Here is a 6113-nt window from a genome sequence, read left to right on the forward strand (position 1 = left end):
CTGCGGGAGAAAGGATTTTGTTTTGGTGTCCTGGCTGAGCACTGGGAGGGAAGGCTTTCCTCTCAATGAAAAATCCTGGCTTGATCCAAGGAAACTCGTCAGGGAAATTCTGCAGGAGAGATGGGCAGAGCTGGGATCTTCACCAGATGAAGGTCTGCTCAGAAGCATTTCCCACCGTTTTGGATGTCCTGTGGTGAGTGGGGCAGGGGGTGTGTTTCACCTGTGAGAGGGACCAGCAGGACACAGAGGAGCTGTGATCTTGTACATTCTCACAACTTGACTTTGGTATCTTTTGGCTTTTGGGCTTCTCCTCCACCTGCACCCAAGTTCCTTGGTTGTGAGCACCTCTTAATAGTATTATAGAGAACTAACTAAACACAGTGATTTTGCAGTATTTTTCCATTTGGGACTCCTCATTCAAACCTCATCTCAGTAAAAACTGTCACAGCTTAAACACTTGTGTCCATCAGATCAAGCTGGAGATCCAGGTCAAGACAGAAATTTCTGCAGCCTTTTGACAAATCGTTGTGTTCTTGTAAATGCAGTCCTCCTGCCCAGAGGGGCAGAGAGCCTGTCCTTTGACTTAGGTATTCATATGGAAGGAATATTCAGGACATTCAAATTTGGATGTGGAGAGTGCAGTAGTCAGCATCTGTGTACACAGCTGCAGCCTGAGCTGCATCCCAAGGAGCCCCAGCTGCCTGATGTCTTGGAAGTGCCACTCAAGGAACCCTTAGGACAGCCTCTCTTATGCAGCAGGTACTGACATCTATTCTTCCCACATCTGAGAGGGGCAATAGGAAGTACCAGCCACCATCAGCAGGATCTGAGCTTTGCTACACCTGCCACAAGTAGCTCAGGAGAGACAGGAGCAGCAAGGCAACCCCAGGAATACCAGGAATACCAGGGTGCATGGGAGTGCTGCCTGCAGGCTCTCTGCTACAGTGTGACCCCTGTTCAACAGAGAAAACACCACTGCTGAGCTTCCCCTCTCTGCTCTCATGGTCATCTTGGGCAGTGCCAGCAGGACCAGCCTGTGCCTGTGGAAACAGGAATCAGGTTTGGGATGGGAGCTTGTGCAGCCATATCTGCAGGGAAGACTGCCCACTGGAATCGAGCACGTACCTCACGGGAATGCTGCAAAGTACAGTGGCTAAAGCAGCAGAATACATTTTCAAGTCCGTGCTCCAATGTCTCCTGCACAGGAGTGCAGCAGGGCCTGAGCTTGCTTCCCTTGCTGGGGCAGCCAGGCAGGAGGAGCTGCCACCTGCTCTGTGCTCACTTGTTCTTTTATGCTTCTCCCGATGACATCAAATAAATGCAGGCTTGCTGCCTGCCTTTGTGCAAACTCATCGTGGCGTGAGAGCTTCATTGCCACAATAGTAACTTTGTTTTGCAAATTCAGCTTAGCTGAAAGTAGAGACAGCATCCCCACGGAATGGGAATTGTGTCTGGTTACATCACAACTGACTTCAGTACCATCTGTTTTCTTGCTTTTAAAATATAATGTTCTACATTTAGTAAAAAACCTTCACCCACTTGATAGCTTCACCAAATTTCTGTTGCCCTGCTTCTTATTGAATTCCAAGGTCATTGATATTTAGGAAGATGGAAATCACTCTGTCTGTTAAATGGAGATTGGGCTCCATTCTGTTGTGAGCTACTGTGTTACAGGAAACTGATGTGGAATGTAAATATTCAGTAAAAAATCCCTGCATTTGTGCTCGTTACAGCTTTAAAGAGAAGCTTATTCAGATCCAAACATTGTACTGACAATTTCACATTCAGTTTTTAAATACATTCAGTTGCTTCTTTTCATTTAAAACCAAATGGTTGAAAGTTGTTTTTGGAGAGTCTTTGGAGGTCCGTCTGTGATTAAGCCAACACTACTGCTCTTCATGCTGAAGGCAGTTTCTCTGCTGGCATTTATTTGCAGTATTAGTCCTGAACAGACCAAACAAAAGCCTGAAGTACAAACATGACAAAACCCACTCATTGGGCACAAAATAATATTGAACATCAGAATAAAATATGCCTAAAAAAGAAAATTGAGTAGTACTTCCCTCCCCAAACCTGATGGAATGTTGAAAATCAGGGGAAAATTACTTGTGAGTTGGTGGTGCTGTTAAGAGTCTTATATGATGAGAGGAGTTACTTAAAATTCTCTAGTTACTTATTTATAACTGTTTCATTAGAAAGAAAAAATATCTTAAACAAGTGGGAAACCAGAATCTTATCTGATAATTTCAAAGTAACTTAAAGGCATTCGCTGTCTTCTGTGCCTCCACTTGAGCTTTCCATTGAAGTTCATGAAGACTGAAAATATCATCTTACCAAGCGCTGGTTTCCTCTTAGCAGTTAATTCCTCTCCCAAACTTCTTCATTTTTGCATAATTAAAAATAAATATATTCCAGATATATTTGTGATTTACACTTCTTTAGGCCACACCTGATCTCCTGAATATGCCCCATTTACATATCCCATCTAGAATTACATAAATACTATCAGATGCTCATATTGTCACATAAATATTACAGTATTTTGATTCAAATTGACACAAACACACAAGACATTGGACTGCAGTGTTCTTTGCTCAATTCTAGTTAACAGCCTGGATTATTAAAAAAAAATAAATTCTCCAACACGCTTCAAAAGGGTAAAGATTAGCAAAAAATGCCAAATAGACTTATGGTGCATGCAAGATCCATAAATGGCTCCCAGAATGTGCAGAAGGCAGGAGATACAAAACCATGCAAAAAAGGAGATTCTTTTTTCCCCCCTTCTCTTTAAAGATGTTGATATAGTCTAAAATAAAATATGAAGATTCTGCATAAAAATTAATGGGGGGGGGAGAGGAGAGGCTGTGGGGAGGGGAAGGGGGGCTGGGTCTTCTAGGGTATAGGTGTTTTGGGTTTTTTTCTTCTTCCAGGATCTCAGTTGCCAACTCTTGTGAACAGATTGAAAAGTAATTATGGAAGGCTCCAGCTGGCAAGACAGGGGGTTTGGCTTTAGATTGTCCACAGCATGGAGGGCTTGGCCTGTAACTACTGATCTGTGCCCAGGTATGTGTGTGTTGTGCTGCTCCCTATATCTGGCTGTGCAGAACTGCAGATGGTTCTGCTGGATCAACTTGAAGGGAGGTTCTACCTCACCTTCTTTCTTAACAATGAACTTGAATATGGGCACCAATATATGACATTACCTGCTGGAAGTTCTTGCATAGTTCTGACAGCTGTTGAAGGTCATCAGCATCCAGAAACAACAGTATGTGTACAGTTATGTTCTCAGGCATTCAGTCAAGAAAATGGGGATATCAAAGAAAAAATGGAAATACTTCCAGGGCTGAATAGGCTCAGTCTTGCTTCCTTAACGTTTAACAACATCCTGAAATACAAAGATTAAAGTTGATTCTATATTGGCAACTTTTAAGTTTTTTTAATTAAGGATCAAACATCAAGGAGGAAAACACTTGGTAATATGTTACATAAGGTAAAAATTGTATTCAGGGGTATTTAAAAGTGTCTCCAACGAATTGTGAGCTCTCCGTAGCTACAGTGTTAGGTAACAGATTTGTTGCTAGTTACTACCAGATAATAAGAAGGAAAAGGCCATTTCAGAAAGTAATTTTGAGGCCTAAGCCTCAAAGGAATTTAATGAAGAAAAATAGCTGTCTTGGTTGATTAAACTCTATGCTTTCAAAAGTCTGCAGGCATTTTTACTGAGAGACTTCACAGGTGAATATGGTAATTTTTACATTTGGCTTATGAAAACAAAAAGAAAAAGGTTATCTAGAACTGCAAACTGTCTTCAAGTGTTTTTCACAATAATATTAACTGAAAGGGGGAGACTTATGAAATTTTAGCATGATTTAATAAAACAAGTGAAATTCCTAGGTGTAAAAGAAAAAAGTTCTTAAGTTAGAAAAGAAAATTTAACCATACAGTAAAAAAAGTCTATTAAAAAAAAGTTATTCACTGCAGTTGAGAAGTGTTCTTTACCTATTCTCTTTTCTAGTGCAATTCTTTCTCTGAAATTGCTAGTCCAGCAAAAACATCTCTGTGGGATTTCTTTACCTCCTTTGAGAAAACTTGGCTAGGTTGACAGGAAATCCTCCAAGTACTCCAAATCACCTGCAGATAACAATAGCATGGAAAAAGAAGTTTGCTTAGTCCAAGAAGAAATGTAATAAATGGGGTACACCTCATTTATATGTAATTTGTTTGATTCCATCCTCAATGGAAATTATTCTATTAACTACAGAAGCTAGAATTTAATTCAAAACCTGTAAGATGAGTAAAAGCACTGGCAAACCAGAAAGAGATAAAAAGCTCAGGATCAAGTGAGAGCAACAGGTTATTAGCTGGCCTTGGGATGACTTTACATGCTATTTCCATGAATGAACAAAGCAGGAGTCAGCATTTTGAGTAATAAAAACCAGATAAAATGCAAGTATCAGGGGGATAAGTAGTAAGAGCACTCTTGGCTGAAGACTTGGATGGAAACAACCAGTTGATTTTTGTTAGTCATGGGAAAACCACAATCCCCAGTGACGCATGTATCATCTGTAGTCAGAGATAAGAGCTGGGGACATGACTATACAAAAGACCAGGAGGGTATCTAGCCTGCAGTGCTAGATTTCTCTGTGACCTCTAGCTGTGGAATAAATAAAGAAATTCCCCATCAATCAGTAACTGTAGTTAATCACTACACTTCCACTACATTTTCAGATCATGGGCAGGATTGATTTTGTTGGAAACTTAGATACAAGTGGTGAAAAATACTGCTTCTATCCAAGCAGTCAGGGGATGCAACAGATCACTGCTAAATGCTGCCTGATACAGACCACCCTCTTGGTAAGGAAATGCTGCTGAATGTCCAGCCTAAACCTTCCCTGAAGGAGCTCTGCACCATTCCCACATGTCCTCTCAGTGGGTACCAGGGAGAAAAGCTTCCCTCTTCTGGAAGATGTAGAGAGCAATGAGGACCTGTGAGAGATTGAAGTATTGAGAGACAATGACTCAAACTGCTTGGTTGAGATGGAGCAGGTGAACTTTTATGTGTGTAATGGCTGAACTTCTGATCTGATAAGGCACAGGGTGAATGATGAGCTCAGGCTGTGAGTGAGATAGGAGCTGGATCCTGTGGAGAGGACTGGGCCCTTTGTCATGCTACGTTGTGCCTCCTTGCACAAACCCCTGGATTGTGGGGCTCCCTATTTGTCCTGGGGTGACTTTATGATACTGGTATCCCCAATCGTCTGGTTTATGTTATATATTAAGTTCTGCACCTTTAAGACTGGCTTTGAGAGCAAGAGAGGGGGAAGAAGAAGCGCGCAGTTTGTGTTAAGGAAAAACATCACTCCCACACATCCCGCTCCTGGACTGTGGTGTCTGCAGCACGGACAGACAGCGGGACAGAGCTTCTCTCTGGATTTTAGTTAGTTTTAGCTAGCTGAGGCAGAGGAGTGCCCTAGACCTTTGTTTGTTTTTTTCCCAATTTTCTTGGATCTGTGCAAGCCTGCTCTGGACTGAACACCCAGCTAAACCCCAGGAGCTCACGCCTGTGGCCCACCGGGGCCTGGGCCTCGGCACTTTCCAGCGCCGGAGGGACTGATAAGAACCTGAGCGAGCCGAGCTACACCACATGAAAAGGACTTTTCTTCCTAGACTTGCCATCCCATCGAACAGCAAGAGGTTTTATTATTTAATATTACTCAATTTCTGTTAAATAAACAGCTTTTTCCACTTCTCTCTAAGGAATTTTTTTTTCTTTTCCCGGACCAGTTAGTGGGGAGGGGCATTTCCCTGGGGAAATCCCCATTTGGAGTTTTCCTTCCTAATTTGCCCTAAACTAAGACACTATTCTTCCCAGGGAATTTCTGTGTAACCTGAGTGTGTTCATCTCTGCTGATGGGACATAATGGGGTACTTTTTCCAGACTCAACTGGGCTGCTAGGATGGGCAGCTGTGCTGTCTTAGAAGGTGTTGAAGACTCCCAGAAGTGTTCCATGATCCACATTATTGCAACAAGCTCCCTGCTCCTGAGGAGGTACCTGGTTTATATTCACCTGAGCCTGAGTGAATATAAACCCAAGAGAATGTGTGTACCACTG

The sequence above is a fragment of the Pseudopodoces humilis genome, chromosome 2 (assembly GCF_049639895.1).
Source record: "Pseudopodoces humilis isolate 2021_Gansu_Grassland_sample_001 chromosome 2, ASM4963989v1, whole genome shotgun sequence".
Classification (NCBI taxonomy): Eukaryota; Metazoa; Chordata; class Aves; order Passeriformes; family Paridae; genus Pseudopodoces; species Pseudopodoces humilis.